We start from the raw sequence: 17,788 nt of genomic DNA, 5'->3' as shown, positions 1-17,788 counted from the left end.
CTGCTGAGCTGGGAGCCCGAAGTGGGGCTCGATTCCAGGACCCTGGGATCATGACCTGAGCCAAAGGCAGATGCTTAATGACTGAGCCACCCAGATGCCCCAATACATTAATTTATCTTTAGAAATTGATCAGTAGCTGAGAGGTCCCAGAGAAAAACAGACTTGGAGCAGAACCCTGGTCTGAATCCCAGATGACCCACTTAAATACTATGCGTGACCCTGGCTGAGGCACCAAACCATCATTCACTGAAAATTAACCACATCAATGTCACCTTTAACCTGCTGGTTCCCTTTTTTATTAAAATCTCACTTAACCTTTCTATGGCTTTGGCCCCTACTGATCACCTTTTCTCCTTGGTCTTTCAGAACACAACCTTTCCGGGTTTCCTTCTACCTGGCAGGCAGATGATCCTTCTCCTTATTCTTGAGCTCACTCCTTGCCTCTAGGATCTGACTTTAGCACTCAATTATTGGGTACTTCATTTATTTGGGTTTAAATCCTTCTCCCTGTGTATGACTGAGCCACCCAGACACCCCAATACATTAATTTATCTTTAGAAATTGATCAGTAGCTGAGAGGTCCCAGAGGTCCTAGATTCATCCAAATCTAGAATTAAGTCCCAGACCTTGACCCTGAGACCTGGAACTTCAGACGAGCCATCTCCCCTGGAACAGACCATACAGACCAAAGAGCAACAGACTCTAACCCGAGCTAAATATCTATGCTGTCCCTACCAGAGTCAGAAAATGAGCTCTTCCTGTGAACTTGACATGACCAGTCCATGCATCACTCTTTGAGGAGCAAGACTTCTTTTCAGAGCTCCAACAACTAGATCATCAAGTTTTGTGGATTCTACCTTTTGCCCCCTCATTATGCCCACCTCCTTCGCTTTAACTCAAGATCTTATGACAACCCCTTCAACAGCCTCTTTACTGTCTCTACTGATCTCCCCAACATCGTTCCAGACCATGCCAATATTTCCTACACACTTCTCCCAGAATGACCTTTGTCAAAGGCAAATTTAAGCCTCTAAAATGGCTTTCCATGTTCCCAAATTATTAAAGCTCCTTTGCTTTGTACACAAAGCCCATCATGGTTTGACCTCATGCTATCTGCAGACCCTGATCTTCGATCCCCTTCTCCCATTCGTCAATTAATTACATCTATTTTTCCCAAACACATCATGCTGCTCCTGGTATCCTTGCCTTCCTACCCTCCCTTCTTTCTATTGGCATGTCATTCCAAACTCCTAGGCTTACTCTTCTTCCATCCTCCAAGGATTGGTTCATCTGTCCCTTTCACAGGAAGTCTTCCTTTATCCCCAGCTTAACGGGTGGCATTGGTGGCCACAGTTCTTCACCATTGTCTGAATTTAGGTTTTTGCCATGGCTTTATCATGAGCAGAGTACACTTACCCACACTTTAATGATGAGGTTGGCCTTGAACCTTGCTTTGGCCCATAACACAGATGCACCAATGATGATGTGCCGGTTCCGAGTCCCTTTAAGCAAACGTCTGACATCACCATGAGGAGAACACATGAGCCTGCCCCAGAAGGAACATAAGAAATTCATGGAGCAGAACTTCTCCAGGGAGCTGACCTGACCAAGTCCGGCTTTGATCAGCTCACCCTCAGAGGACTCGCAAGCACTGGGATAAAAGCTTTTGCTCTGTACCGCTCGGGCAGTAGGCTGTCCCTCAGTCATACAGCCAATATGGTTCATTTGCCCTTCTCTGCTACCCACCCTACCCTTGTTGCATCCTCACATGTTTCCAGCCAGTTTCTCTCCCAAATGAGAAAAGCAAAGACTGGTATGTGTTCCTGCCACTAACAATACTAAGCATATCACAAACTTTAGTCAGAGGGGAAAAACTCTGCATTCTTATAGCTTCTTTCCCAGTAGCAAGAATACCTCACCTACCACTATTCCCCCCCAATAAATAAAACCTGAGCTCTTTCCTTTAGATTATCCTCTAGCCAAAACAAGTTTACCCTTGACTTTTACAAGACTGATACCTATGCATATATGTGAACCTTTATGTACAGATAAACGCCATGTGAAGAGACAAGTTTTTCTGCCATGAACAAGTTGACTTTAACCTAAGTTATTTGAGAAGCCCAGCTTTCTTGAAGTCTGGAATCACTTTAAAAACTTTGAGTAAAAATACTTTTATTTTTCCAGGGCTTTCAGCTGAGTTTTTCTTCATCACCAGCAAGGATGCTGGGCATTGGGCCATGTTGAGGGTTTCATATTCCAAAAGATTTGGTAAGACATGGGACTGTGAGAACAGAAATCTAAAGGCACTGTCTTAGGCCATGGTCCAAAATCAAAAAGACTGGTCCATGGTCCAAATTCACCATTGAAACTGGCAAACAGACAAGGCAAGCAGAAAATCCCTGTGTGAATCTGGAGACAGGCAAGTTGGGTGCCCAGTTCCCACAGTCACAACATGGTACCACTGACCTGTTTTAAGAGTCAATGCAGCCCCCAGGCACTGACTGAGACTCCTGCTGGCATGAGCACCATCTATTGGGAAACTTTTCACGTGGTTGCCCAGAAAGTTTGTTTTGAATTTTCTCACGTCATAAATATAGACAAGCCTTGTGATACTTGCATGGAGATATTACAAGCAATGATTAGGTATGGGATTTAGGTGTGTGGGACATGCTTCTGATAGGATGTTAAATGAAAAACAGAAAACACAATTGTTTGCACACTGGTCTCATAATACACATTCCTAGAAAAGACTGGAAGGAAAGGCATGCCGAAAATGGTGGGTAGGTTAAGTGAAATGGAGTGATTTTTTTTTAATGTTTCCATTTTTTAAAGTGCTTGGTGTAAAAATATAACTTCATGATGAAGATAATAATGATCTCATATAAAATAATATCTACAAATTAAAACTGAAAATTGAAAAAGAAAGGTTTCTCCGTGAACCCTGCACCAGAACCTTGCTCCAGAACAACCTCCCACCCCTGCCTCCCCACCCTCCCCGGCGTCTCCCCAGAGAGATAAGCCTCTCTAGGGCTAGAAGGTTCATTCCAGTCTCCATAGCCCCTTCTCCAAACTGGGCTGGAGATAAATGACTCATCCTTTGGCTCTAGGTTTCTAGACTCCACACAGACTACTGTCCTTCTAATTCATTACAATTGAGAAATTACTGTTTACTTCAATTCTATGCCAGTCATATAGTTGCCAGTCATATAGCTTCATTTTCTGGATTAAACATGGGACATTACCTTCATCTTTTGCTGAAGGCTTTGAAATAGTTCATCAGCAGAGGTATTCTGCTTTTTTATTGAGTGTTTCTATACACAGAATAGAAGGCTCATTTTCATTTCTTCTTCAGAGGATAAATTTGGAGACCCCTGCAAAGCTAAGACCTCCTCTGCTGAACATACTGTCCAGCCTGTTCTAGCTTTAAATGAGTGTGAGTGAAAGCAGCTGGTTCCAATCTCATTCAGAGTAACCCTTCATGGACTTGATGTTAAAACTGCTGTCAGCTTTCATTCATATGAACTCACCTGCTCTGCTTGACCTTAACCTCTGAGGTTGTGTTTCCCAGGAAAGAGGTGAATTTTTTTCTGGATACTTGTGACTATCTCCTTCCTTGGCTGTCTCCCCGCTGGAATTAAGTTGAAGATTTCTGAAAAGAATTTTCTATATTGGTGCAAATATCCCCATCATTGCCTGCAAGCATAAAGCAGAATGTAGGGTAGGGGGTGAGAGGAGGAAGCAAGTGAAGATATGTTTTTCTGTCATAATCAATTTCTTTTATAAGATGGCACAGGGGCACCTGGGTGGCTTAATAGGTTAACCGTCTGGCTTTGGTTCAGGTCTTGATCTCGGGGTCCTGGAATCGAGTCTTGCATCGGGGTCCTAGCTCAGGGCAGAGTCTGCCTCTCCCTCTGTGCTTCCTTTCTCCCACTCATACACTCTCGCTCTCAAAAAATAAATAATAAATAGAATTTTTTAAAAAATAAGATATCGCAAAAACGTATGACATTATGAAATAAAGGCTAATACAGTTTCTTCCTGCCACAGAGGCAGAGAGATCAGAGTCAGATGCTCATGTGCTAAAGCGTGAAGAGCCATTTCAAGAAAGAGCCGGAATTCTGAACTTTGGATTAAGAATCAGCCTTCAGAGGGGTATGGCAGCAGGATGAAAGCCTGTGACCCTTACCAGTCTCAGGCACCCATGCTTCTGCATGATGTCGCATTCAAGGACACACAGAACAGCCAAAAATCATCATTAAAAAAAAAATCCATCTTAAGCATGAAATTCAAAAAACAGTAGATGATACCCAATTTGAAACCCTTGTCTTCCCTCAGACTTACCATGAAGATCAGGTTTATATCTCTTCCCCTGATCTCTTCTAGCCTCTTCATGCTCCTGTCCCCAGTGAGGACTTTCTGTATCCTTCCACTGTTTCTAGGAGCCAGTGAGGCAGAGAACAGTGCTCCTCAGAGAGCAATAGCCGCGGTGATAAAAGGGTTTTTTCATGGGGAAGGTGGGAGGCTACAAGACTTCTATGAATTAATCATTTTTACCACGTCTCCCTTCCCCTCTGGTCAAAATTAGCTCCCTAACACACACACACACACACACACACACACACACATCCGTATGTTAAGTGGGGATCCCAGAAGCTCTTTTTATTTACAGCCTAGACTTCCCCCTCTCTTCTGTTGGGTGTCTTGGATGGACCTTTGTCACCCAAGGCACCTTTTGAAGGGAACTTTGGACCCTTGGATGTCTTTCAAGTCATCAACCATAGACGCCCACCCTCTTAATAAACTTCACTCTGACAGATGGACAAAGGTCTTCTTTTAAAGATTTTATTATTTATTTGAGGGGGGAGGGGCAGAGGGAGACACAGACTCCCCACTGAGCAGGGAGCCCCACTCGGGACTGGAGCCCAGGACCGTGAGATCATGACCTGAGTCCAAGTCAGATGCTTTAACCGACAGAGCCACCCAGGCTGGGGAAATTTCTGAGAAGCAAACACAACCAATTGAGTATTTAATCAGATGTCACACCTGGAGCTCTGTCCCAGCTGTTCCGCATAGAAGTCCTAGCTCTGGTAACAATCGTCCTGGTTGCAGACCACCAGTAGATGACCCTCTTCCCCTCAAGCTAAACAGGAGTCTACACCCCAGGGGGTCAGTGACCGGAGTGGGCAGTGAGTATTAGTGTGGGCAGAGCCTCTCCATGAGGAATTAGAAATGCAAGTCGAAGTCAGAATTTGGCCGCCTCAGTGAGTCCCACTGGCGCCCCTCCACCAGGTGCTCTGTCTTTAGGAGTGGTGGTGTCGGCTCACACCATCCCTGCCAAAGTTCTAAGCTTCATTAAGAAATCCTGTGCCTCCAAAGCTTTAAATGTTGACTTCTTTCCCTCCTTAACCCTCTTCTTCACCAGTAATGAGATTCATAGGTCTTCAGAGTAGCAGTGAAGTTAATGTTTAATGATACCTGATTGTAAATCCACACTGGATGAATTCTAGAATCTTCGACCATTACACATACCCAGAGAAAAGCTTGTTTGCAGTCTCCTCCAGTCAGTAACTGGTCAGGTCGAGCCATACTGGGGACACCAAAAAGGGACATATGTAATTGCTAAAAGGCTCCAACCATTGGAGCTCAGATGAGCTCCAATACTGACCAAGCTTACTCTTCACTGATAAAATAAATTTAAAATTTTTTAAAAAGGATCAAAAGTACCTTGCAATGGAGAGGTACTTGCAATGGAGAGGATCACTACCTTAGTACTGAGCTCCCCTTCTTAGAAAAACAGAGTTAACAAACACAGAAAAAAATATTTTTAAAAAATATTTAAAAAATATTTTTTTAAATCAGTGTGTATTTTCAGTGCAATTTAATAGACTATAAGGATGCATACAACCTATGTTTTTTAAAAATGTTAAAAAATATTTTTTAAAATCACAATGTGTATTTTCCGTGTAATTTAATAGACTATAAGGATGCATAAAACTTATATAGGGTGCTATGGGAAAAGTTACAGTCAGAAAACAAAAATGAGTTCTTATGGGGAAAAAAGATGATTTATGTAATTTAAAAATAAATGATAGAAGCCAAAAGTAGCAGAATGAACACTGAACTGCTAAAAACAAGTTAGAACAACACCCCAAGAATTCACTTGCCTGTTCAATACATTTTACCTAAGCACTTCTTCTGTCCACTGTTCTCACTCATGTCCAGACACTGGGGATACAAGAGACAAACCAGTCACTGCTCTCATAAACCTTTCATTTTAGTGAGACTTACTCTAGCATTTGGAGCAAAACAAGACATTGATATAAATGATAAGAGGAATGGTCTGTAATATGAATAATAGAGGAAGATGAGCCTATGTCTTCATAATAAGGTCTTCCCGAAGGAGACTAGAGAGCAAATGAAAAAAAAAAAAAAAAAGTAAAAGAAAAAGTGTTCTGTGGGCTGACTGAGGTTTACATCACGAGGACTCACTGAGTCCCAATGAGAAAAGTTAAAGAAGCATTCAATTATAACGATTCAAATGTTAAGGCATTTAAGTTAAAAAGCATTATTGGAGGTAAGAAGGACGACTCCATTATGGTGGAAGATTTAATTCACTAGGAAAATAATTTTAAACGTAAGAACACCTAATAAAATAGCCTCAAAATATAGGAAGTAGAAAGTCATAGATCCTCCAAGGAAAAGTTGACAAATACGCCATCAAAGCAGATCTCAAGATGTTGGTCTCACTGGCTGACAGGAAAAACAGAAAACAACAAAATAACAGCAGGTGTTAAAACATAATCAATGAGCTCGATCTAATGGAAACATATCCAATTTTGCCTCCAACCATTAGAAAATATTAGATCTTCTCAAGCATGCAAGAGATGTTTAGGGGAAAGATACTAAGACAGAGACTTGTGATTTCTGAATTCCAAGATGAAATGCTGCCCTCCGATGATGGGCCAGACTGGCACCATTCATCACTTCTGCAGCGTTCAACACCACAGACAATTGAGCAATGTTAAAAATTTCTTAAGAAAAAGATTATTACCCAAGAGCTATAGACTGAGCCAAAAAATGTTCATGTGAGAGGAAAGCTGAAACATGTTCCCCCACATACAAGCAGTCACAAAGTATGCTTTCTAGAAGGAAAAAAAACATCCGCAGAGACCACATGGAAAATGACTCAGCATAAAGAGGTAAAGAAAGAGGAAGATAGAGTATAAAAATTCTAATGAACAAAATAATAGCAGAGCAATCTAAGGACTTATTGGCATATGTTACGAAAGAGGCTTCAAAGAGAAATTGCATTATGAGGAAAGGATCTGAAAACAAGTATGTAGATTTTTAAAGATATATGAAGAGTTTTTAGAGGAAAGGGTAGGAAGGAAGTACAACTGGTAAATTTCTGAACTTGAAAAAGGGAAATACACATGGACATTCTTTTATTGGTAGAGGTTAAAATATCCTTGAAAAACATTTTTAACTTAACTAATTAATTAAGATTCTATTTATTTATTTGACAAAGAAAGTGCACAAGCAGGCAGAGAGGCAGGCAGAGAGAGAGGGGGAGGCAGGCTCCCTGCCAAGCAGAGAACTTGACATGGGACCCGATCCCAGGACCCTGAGATTACGGCCTGAGCCAAAGGCAGAGGCTTAACCCACTGAGCCACTCAGGCACCCAATTAATTTATCTTTAAAGGCAATACCAGAGTGATATATCTTGTGATGCTGGTACAGTAACAGACTCTCAGACCTATACCGAGGTGGGGATCATCACAATTTCTCACCTGGTTTCAAATCCTATTCAAAACCAATTGCACTCTCAAGTAGCAAACACTCCTATTTTTCCAAACATACTTTTTTTGTAAATCTCAGATTTACAAATTTCAGATTTACAAAAAAATTTCAGATCTGCAGGTGGGCAGCTCAGTGGCCCAGGATGTAGACTCTGCAAGAACCAGGTGCTGCACAGGACACAGACACTGAGATGACAACATTTTTAAATGTATAACATGGAAGAAACTGAAAGATAATTTCAAGGTGGAAAATTAGGACAAAGAATACAAGGATACGCAAAAACCTAATGAAGAGAAGAAAGAGAATAAACTTAGTAACCCAACCATACAAGGCTCCATGGAATAAATAGCAGAGCAAAATCAAGCTTTTTGCTGTTGACAAGCTCTGTGCCCAAAACAAAATAATAGAGAATTGGAAGATTGAAAACACAAAGAAGAAAACAGCAGGTTTAGGCACACTAACATTCTGAGAAGTCTCAATTTAAACAAACAAAAAGGGGCACCTGAGTGGCTCAGTCTCTAAGTGTCTGCCTTGGGCTCAGGTCAGTATGGAGCCCAGCATTAGGCTCCCTGCTCAGTGGTAAGACTGCTTCTCCCTCTCCCACTCCCTCTGCTTGTGTTCCCTCTCTTGCTGTCTTTCTCTCTGTCAAGTAAATAAAAATCTTAAAAACAAACAAAATTCTATTTTACCAAGTGAATAAAAAAATGTTCAACAATATCAGTTGAAGCCGTAAGTACTTTGGCCAAAATAATCATAATAGAGACTACGAAAAGACCATATGGACTTGAATCCTACACAGAGCGTAAGTTATTTTAAATTAAATATATCAATCACAAACTCTATTAGGAAGAAAATACAGATGTGCATCTGGCAAGAAATTCACATCTTTTTCAAGTTTTTTTTTTTAATCTGACACATTAATTCTAAATTATAAATAGAATAAATATGTAAGAATACCTACAAGAATACTGATACAAAGAAATAGTATGGGTAAGTTTCCACATTGTATTTAAACACATTTACCATTATAATAATTAGCATAGACATTAAATTATTAAAATTAATGTTAAATTATCAAACATAAATTGTTAAACTGAGTTAAGATCAACAGTCTTTGTTTTCTCTTTCTTATCCTTTCTCCTTCCCCAAATGCATGAACATTTGTAACACCCAGATTATATATATCATATATATACATATACGTGTGTGTGTGTGTATACAAACAATTCCATAATTGGTGTTTAAAAAATTGGCTCTCTTCTTTGAAAAAACAAAAGTACATCTCCACTTCTTATCACACATTTAAAACAAATTGCAATGAGGTAGAATACTTAACCATTAAAAAAATAGAAGTACAAAATAAATGGAATAAAAGATAATCATTTATAAAATGGAAGATGAAGAAGCATTTCTAATTTTGTCATAAAATTCAGGAAACTCAAATGAAAATAATATAAAATTAAGGGAAAATGAAAAACACTTATGTGGCCAAATATATTGTATTCAAAGCTAGGAAAAACATTCATCATATATAAGAAAAACAAAGGGCCATTATAACAAATAAAGAACTTCCAAATTAAAATGACCAATAACTCACAAAAATTAAAAAAAGGTACCTAAAGAAAAATAAGGTTATGAAAAAATTCTCAATTTCACCAAAAAAACACAAAGAAATCAAAATTGAAAGAGAGAAAGAAAGACATACCAGTTGGCTAAAAATCAAGAGATTGTTCAGTAGGAATATTGATGAAGACTATAAGGAAATGGATTAGTAACTGGAAATCTTGAAGGACACCCAGGAAGCAGTATCAAAAATGGAACACAAATATTCAGTTGTTGTATCAGCAATTTCACTTCTAGAAATTTATCTTAGGGAAGTAATTAGACAAGTACACAAAGATACATGATTCTTATCTCAGCATTTTTTTTTCTAAAGGAAAATTATAAAAACTTCAATGTTCACCCAACATTATTTTAATTACAGGACAAGCACACAGTGGAATATCATATAGCAATTTAAAAGTCAAGATACATGTGCATATATATATATATATATATATATATATGTATGAAAGTTGTTCCCAAATATGAGGGGCAAAAAACAAAAAAACTGCCATGACCCAATTTTTACATGATGTGGTTAAAATGTATAGTTACATCCTGGAAGTATAAAGATGTGACTTTATTTCGTTATAACTGAATTCAATCTTTTGAGGTCCTATTTCCATTCAGTGATAGAAAAAAATCAGTATCAGTCAAGCAGGGTGACTTTGAAAATTATTTTAAAACCGTTTATTGAAGCTTAACTCAGTCTCCTCTGGGAATCTTCTCCTCATTCCATTTTTTCCTTTATTTTATCTGCGAAACTTCTCCCTTGAAACATTGGGCTACAGAAGGAAGTTCCTGGATATGCCAGAGGAGGTGTGGTCTCTCTTTGAGATTCACAAGGATTGCAGGGTCCTTGTGAACCTGGGGTCAGAGGACTGGACCTCAGGTTCTGCCCAGGCGTAGAGGATCCTGTCTTGCTTTCATGTGTTCGCAACAGTCATTGCTGGTGTCTGTGGTTCCTGACACACCCTTATGCCATGAGCTCATGGGCATTCTCCCTTCTCCATTCCAGACTCTCCGCCTCTTTCCACCCACCAGGTTTTTCAGTGTTTGTTCAAAACAACATGGTTTTGTTTTGTTTTGTTTGCTTGTTTGTTTTTAAGGTGATAATAGTGCTAAATGGTTTTTTTTTTTTTTTAGAATATGAAATCACGACTTTCATAGAAGAAGAAAATGAAGACATGGCAAAGATGTTGTTTCGCTCATTAATTAATAAGGAAACCAGTAAAGTTGCAACCCAGTTCAAGAACTCTGAGAACAGACCTGGAATTCTTCCCATCAGAATTAAGATGGAGTAGGACCACTGCCACCAGGAGGCGCCAAACTACAGTTGGGAGAAGTGAGTTTAGGCCCGCGCAGGACACCCTGGGGCAGTCTCTGAAGGTTCACTGCTTCCAGTTTGCCTTAATCATGTCATTGACCTTTAAATAATATGCCACTGGGTTTAATGTAATTACATCTGATTGTATTGCTGGTGGGGTTTACAGTATTTGATTGAATAATATCTTGCTTCTCTAAAATCTAAACTTATTCATCAGCACTAGTGCAAACCCCTGACGACCTTATTTTCTCTACTGTAGTGCCTTTCTATACATCATTTTATTGTAAATTCATTTCCTTTCCTACATTTTCTATTATATTAGTTACAGAATTCCAAAGATCTTTTAAAAAAATTTATGAGTTAGGTAGATTGCATTATCTAAGAATCTCATTTCATGATAATAATTTCTAAACAGAAAATTGTTCATAAAGGTAGGTATTGGCTGGGGAGAGTCTTGAGAACCACTGCATCAGACCCTTCTGCTTCGTTCTTGAGATCTGTGCTGTGGGCATTAGGGAGAGAGAGTATCTGCAGTGGAGACCATGACATTGGACTTCGGTTGGGTTTGCCTTCCCTGTAATTTTGAATCTGAGGAATCCTCCTATTAAATGGCTTCCTTGGGGCCGATGCCTCATTAATATAGAAGATACTTGAAATTTATCATCCCATTTCTGTTCCAATAAATGTGTGTAAATTAATGCAGTGAACACTTAGGGCACTTCTTGATTATTATTTCCCATAGTACTTCCAAAACTAAAAATATGCTCACTTATCAGCATAATTCTATACTCTAAATATGTCATTCCTTTCTCTATTACTCTCTGTGCAAGGGTAATTTCAATTTTACATGATAAATTAATTTTAAAAATTTATTTAGTTTAGAGAGAGAGGGAGCACGAACAAGCGGGGGCTGGGCGGGCAGAGAGGGAGAAAGAGAGAGAGAGAGAATCTTCAAGTAGACTCCCTACTGAGCACAGAGCCCGATGCAGAGCTGGATCTTAGGACCCTGAGATTATAACCTGAGCCAAAATCAAGGGTCGGCGACTTAACTGACTGAGCCCTCCAGGTGCTCCTATATGATAAATTAATTTTCAAATTAAAATTAAAATTGAATTAAAACTAAAAATTAAGTTAAATCAAATTAAAATTTAAAAATTAAAGTAAATTAAAAAAATTAAAGTAAATTGCATAGGTCAAAATCTGAATTCAGGATTCAGGGTAAATTCACATCTTTGAAATATTCTATGGGTACCTGAGGGGGCTCAGTTGGTTGAGCCCCTGACTCTTGATTTTAGCTCAGGTCATGGTCTCTCAAGAGAAGGAGGCCCAGATAGGGCCCCACTCTCAGTCGGGGGTCTGCCTGAGATTCTCACTCTCTTCCTCTGCCCCTCCCCTCACTCATTCTCTCTTTCTCTCTCCCTCAAGTAAATAAATCTTTACAATTTAAAATATAAAATGTTTTGTATCTGAATGGAGTGTTTAACTCACATGTCACAAAATAAGGCAAGGCTATCAAAGAAAATTAACAAAAAATAGAATCAAGAATTAAATTTAAACATAAGAATGTAGCAGGAGAAATAATAACACAACCCAATAGCTATTGCTTGGAAAACACTAACAACAACCTCTCCCAAAGCTAATCAAGAAATAAAGGACATACTGCTTCCGCCTGCCTCTCTGCCTGCTTGTGATCTCTGTCTGTCAAATAAATAAAATCTTTAAAAAAAAAAAAAGAAATAAAGGACATATCAATACAGTAATAGTGAGAAGGGAATATAATTTACACAAAAGTGGTATCTTTGAAATTTTTAACATACTTGTCCTTTTTTTTTCTTTTTAAGATTTTATTTATTTATTTGACAGACAGAGATACAAGTAGGCAGAGAAGCAGGCAGAGAGAGAGAGGAGGAAGCAGGCTCCTTGCTGAGCAGAGAGCCCAATACGGGGCTCCATTCCAGGACCCTGGGATCATGACCCGAGCCGAAGGCAGAAGCTTTAACCCACTGAGCCACCCAGGTGCCCCAGACTTGTATTTTTTTTAAAAACGAAAGTTGCTAGTTCTGCTAGACCAGGTAGAACAATCATTATTTTTTTAAATATTGTTGCCAATTTCAGAGGGATATTCACTAATAAGTATATGAAGTATACCAAGTATCACCTGAAAGTGATGTTTTACTAAGAGGAACTTATTAACATACACTCAATCTCGTGCTTCAGAAGTAAACGGACCTCCTTGGTGATATCCCAGAGGGAGCCACTACCAAACACATGTGTAATAACCTCATATTCTTCTCCTTACCCTCACCCCGAATCTGTTCCTTCTGAGTTTTCCTGTCTTAGAAAATGGCCCCATGACCATGCAGTGCTAAGTCAGAAGAAAGCAAGTTTTATTTTTCATTTCCCCTTACCACACACATTCCATCACGTTACTAAATCTTGATTGCTTTTTTCTCTTACATGTATCTAAAATATTCCCACTTCTGTCCATCTTGACTGCCAACAACCTTGTCTAAGTGAATACCATTTTTCACATTAGCACAGTGCACGGACTTGCTTTCATGCACGCATACCCCCATCTAGGCCCTTACCCAGTCAGGAAGATTTCCAATCAACACATCCCATCATTTCTCTCCCTGCCTTGAAACCCTAGTGGCTCACTAGCCTTTATGCCAAAGAAAAACTCAGCACAAACGACAGGGTTCCACCTGACATAGTTCCTAGTAACCAGCCCACGGTGGCTCCCTTTTTCTTCGCGCTCCCTGTGTGGAATCTTTCAGGTACTTCGGAGCATGATTTAAAACTTTCATGCATGACCTTCTTCCATCAACCTTTCCTGTTCTCCTTCACCTAGACGTCTACAGTCCTCAGCTGTGAATTTTTTTTTTTAATTTTTAAAAGAGTTTATTGATTTATTTGACAGACAGAGATCACAAGCAGGCAGAGGCAGGGAGAGGGGGAAGCAGGCTCCCTGCTGAGCAGAGAGCCCAATGTGGGGCTCGATCCAAGGACCCTGAGATCATGACCTGAGCCGAAGGTAGAGGCTTTAACTTACTGAGCCACCCAGGCACCCTCAGCTATGAATTTTAAAGCGACTTTGTCAGGGAAACCTTGCTTGGGGCTTCATCCCCACTCTTAGACAAGGTCAAGCCTCCCACAATATTCTTCTCATTTAGAATCATTACTCTCCCAACGAAGCCTGTCTCTCTCTCTCTCCCACTCCCCCTGCTTCTGTCCCCCTCTCTCACTGTGTCTCTCTATATTAAACAAACAAACAAATAAAACCATTTTTTTTTTTTAAAAAAAGGTAAGGTGAGGTATGATCCTATTTCTGAAATGTTAAACCCAAGTAGAGATAATGTAATATGATCTCATGAATATGTAACTAGACGTACATTCAGCTGTGATTAACAGGAACCTGAAAAAAAAAAATTAGGGCTTTTCTTTTTCTTATATCCTGAAAACCCTTTAGATAGGGAGTCCAGAGCCCAAGCAGCAATCACAGATAAAAGTTTAAGAGTTGTCAACTTCGAGATGTTTTTTAAATGACGGGACTAGATGATAGATTCTAGTAAGAAAAGATAGGAAAGGAAAAGAACAGGCACAAGACTGACCTTTGGGGACCCTAGTTGAGGAAATGATTCAATAACACATTCCAGTAACACCAAAGAAGTGACCAGGTGAAATTTCCAAAGCTGGTGTCATAAATGTGACCTTTAAAGCTGCTGCCGGTAAAGACTTTAAAGTGAAAAAAAAAAAAGGTTTTGGAAACTAGCAAAGGGCTCTCTTTATTTTTTTTTAAATTTTAAAAATTTTATTTATTTATTTGAGAGAGAGAGCATGACCTGGGGGAAGGGGCAGAAGGAGAGAGGGAAGCAGGCTCCCCACTGAGCTGGGAGCCGATGCAGGACTCAATCCCAGGACACCAGGATCATGACCTGAGCTGAAGGCAGATGCTTTAAGTGACTGAGCCACCCAGGCACCCCCGAAGGGATCCTTTTAAAATAGAAGCAGAAAGTTTAGAAACTCTGACACCCACAACAACATAGAAAGTAGAACACGTACCTATAAACTAGGTGGTTTAATTAGGAGGTTTCCAGGTAGAGGGTTGGCGGTTTTGTTTGTCTTCCTTTTGTCATTTATAGTAAAAGGCAACAAGAGAGGAACTAAATAAAAGATTGTTAAATATAAAGGAGCCAGAATTGTTTGAAACTGTCAATTTCTAAAACTGGCAAATGATGCCAAGCTTCCGGCGTAAAACAGAGAAGGCAGCGTCAGGAGAACACGGTCTAATAATGAAGCTCAGCTTTCAAGGGTAAAATATTTTCCTTGGAGATGAGAAAGATCTAAGTTGGTGCTTCCAAGAACCATTCGAACAACAAGGCTTCTAAAAAAACAACAGCAGCAACGAAACACTAAAAAAGTGGTATCTCAGCTATAAACATCCACACGCAGGTCTCTGCGTAGACAGAAGTTTTCAGTTTCTGGATGAGTATCCAGGAGGGTGACTGCTGGCTCATAGGCTGAGAGTAAGTTTAGTTTTGTGAGAAAGCTTTAAGCTTTAAGTTAAGTTAAAGTTTAAGACAAACTTTTCTTCCAAAGTGGCTGTACCATTTCGTGTTCCTGCCAGCAATGCATGAGAGTTCCTGCGACTCCACATCCTCACCAGAATATGATGTCTGTTGTATGATTCTAATGGGTATATAGTAGTATCTCATTTTTCTTCTACTATGTAATTCCTTAATGATAGAGGAGGGTGAGCCTCTTTTCATATCTTATGTGCTATCCTTAGAACTTGTTTTCCAAGTGCCAGTTCAAGTCCTTTCCCTGCTTTAAAATGTATTATTGTTGAGTTTTAAGAGTTTTTTTGTATTAAAATAAATACAGAGGTATCTTCTGCAAATATTTTCTCCTAGTCTGTGGCTTATTTTTTTATTCTCTTATGTCTTTTACAGAGCAGATGTTTTTAATATTAATGAAGTCTAGTTTATCAGTTATTTCTTTCAGGGATCCTCCCTTTGGTGTTTTATCCAGAAATTCATAGCCACGGCCAAGATCATCTGGATTTACTCCTATGCTAACTTCTAGGAGTTTCAGAGTTTTCTATTTGACATTAAAGTCTCTGATCCATTTTGAGTTGATTCTTGGGAGAGGGTAAAAAGTCTGTGTCTAGATTCATGTTTTTGCCTGTGTACATTCTGTAGGACTCTAAAATGGTACCCTTTTTCTGGAATGCATTTTGGTATCCTCCACCAAAGTTCAAAATTTTAATGAACAGTCCCTATGATCCAGAAAAGGTTAGACTCTTAATATTCCTCAAAATGTAACACTATTTGTTAACATAAGTTGGTTATACTGCAGTAACAAATGAGCCACGAAGGTTCACCATAAACACAGCAGAGTGTTTATTTCTTGATCATGCTGTATATTCGGTATGACTTGGCAGGGATTTTCTCTGCCTTGTGGATCAAGGTCTCAGGTTGATGGGGACTTCAGTCTTTTCATATTCATCTCTCCATGCTTAGCTTTCAGGGAAGAGATCTGAAGAGTAGCACAAAAACTTTTACTTTCTCAGCCTAGAAATGACATTTGTCACATGCACTCAGTCTTCCGGCCATAATTAGTCAAATGGACTCACCAAGCAGCAATGTAGTTTTCCAAGAGGCTTGGAAGGAGGGGAAAATAAAATATGGATGAGCTCTAAAAATCTCGACTTCAATTACACATTAAGGTGGCTACATATTTACCAACCTTGGATATTTCTGTTATTGAGTTAAAAAAAAAAACACCCAAATATGTCACAGACAGCTAACCTCATTTTGTTCAAAGAAATCTCTCTGCTTCTTCCTGGATAATAGTTTCAGATATTAAGTTCTATTCTTTTATTTCTCCCCTACTCTTAAACATATCAAAGGCTCTGTGCTTCTCAGCTTGAGGAGGAATGTGGCAGGACCACAGCAGAAGACCTTGGACTCTAGATCTGGATCTTCCGTCCAGAGAGGTACCCTGGGCTCCGTGTATCACGTGACTAATTTGCTACTGCATCCTTCTCCTTGGGTAGCTCATGGATATCTCAAGTTTTACTCATTATCGTTTTCCTGGAAATTTGCTCCTCATCTATGTTCCTTAGTTCACCACATCACATCCCCATCTGTCCAGTGGCCAAGGTCATTATCTGGATTTTGACCTTATCCACACGATCTCTGGGCACCAAGTCCTCGAGAATCCAGCCACCTCCTTCTCTGCACCTCCATTACCACCTTCTTCTGTCATCCCAGCTAATGAGAGAGCCACTGATCTTGTCTTTTTCCTCTGGACTTCCTCGTCTTCAATTTCTTCTGAAATGTAAAGCAGACCATGTCCCTCCTTTACTTAAATACTTGAACCCATTCCCCATAATTACCAAGATAAAATGACTCTCTAAATCACTCAAGAAATCATGCCTCCCTGCCTTTTAAGCCTCAATCTCACAGTCTATACTTGCTCTTCTTTCCAAAATGACATGCAATCTCTCACCAAGCATTTACACACCTTGCTGGGAATTCCTATCTACCTGGGCCCGAAGTGTGTGTGTCCTTTTTCTAACGGGTGGTTTGGGTGTGTACTAGTTACCATAGTGGATGCAAGTTCAGGAGATTAACAGAGCCACACCTTTGTGCAACTCCAGCCCAAGGGGAGTATTTCGAAGGGACAGTTCCTGGGCTAAGATGGAGCCTTCCTAGACTATTCTTACAAAAATAGTCCCCCTCCCTGCCATCTTTATCTCTTTTATTTGCCTTGAACTCTGTCATGCCAGAGTTTCCTTCATAACTCAATATATTTTCTGCTTCATTCCTACTAAATTCTAAGCTCCATTAAAGACCATGTCTATCTCATGAACAGCAGTACCAAACACACCTAGTATAGGGAGGGCTCTCAAAGAATTCTTGGGAACAAATAAAGAATGAGATCATGAGGACTATCACATCTAATTATGGTTTTATAGTTCTCAATCAAGAACCATTAAGCAAATGGCACCAAACTTGTATTTTTGTTCCAATCATTTGTATCATAAAAAGGAGG

This window comes from Neovison vison, chromosome 9 (genome assembly GCF_020171115.1).
Source record: "Neovison vison isolate M4711 chromosome 9, ASM_NN_V1, whole genome shotgun sequence".
NCBI classification, from domain to species: Eukaryota; Metazoa; Chordata; class Mammalia; order Carnivora; family Mustelidae; genus Neogale; species Neogale vison.
This window is presented reverse-complemented; position numbering follows the sequence as displayed.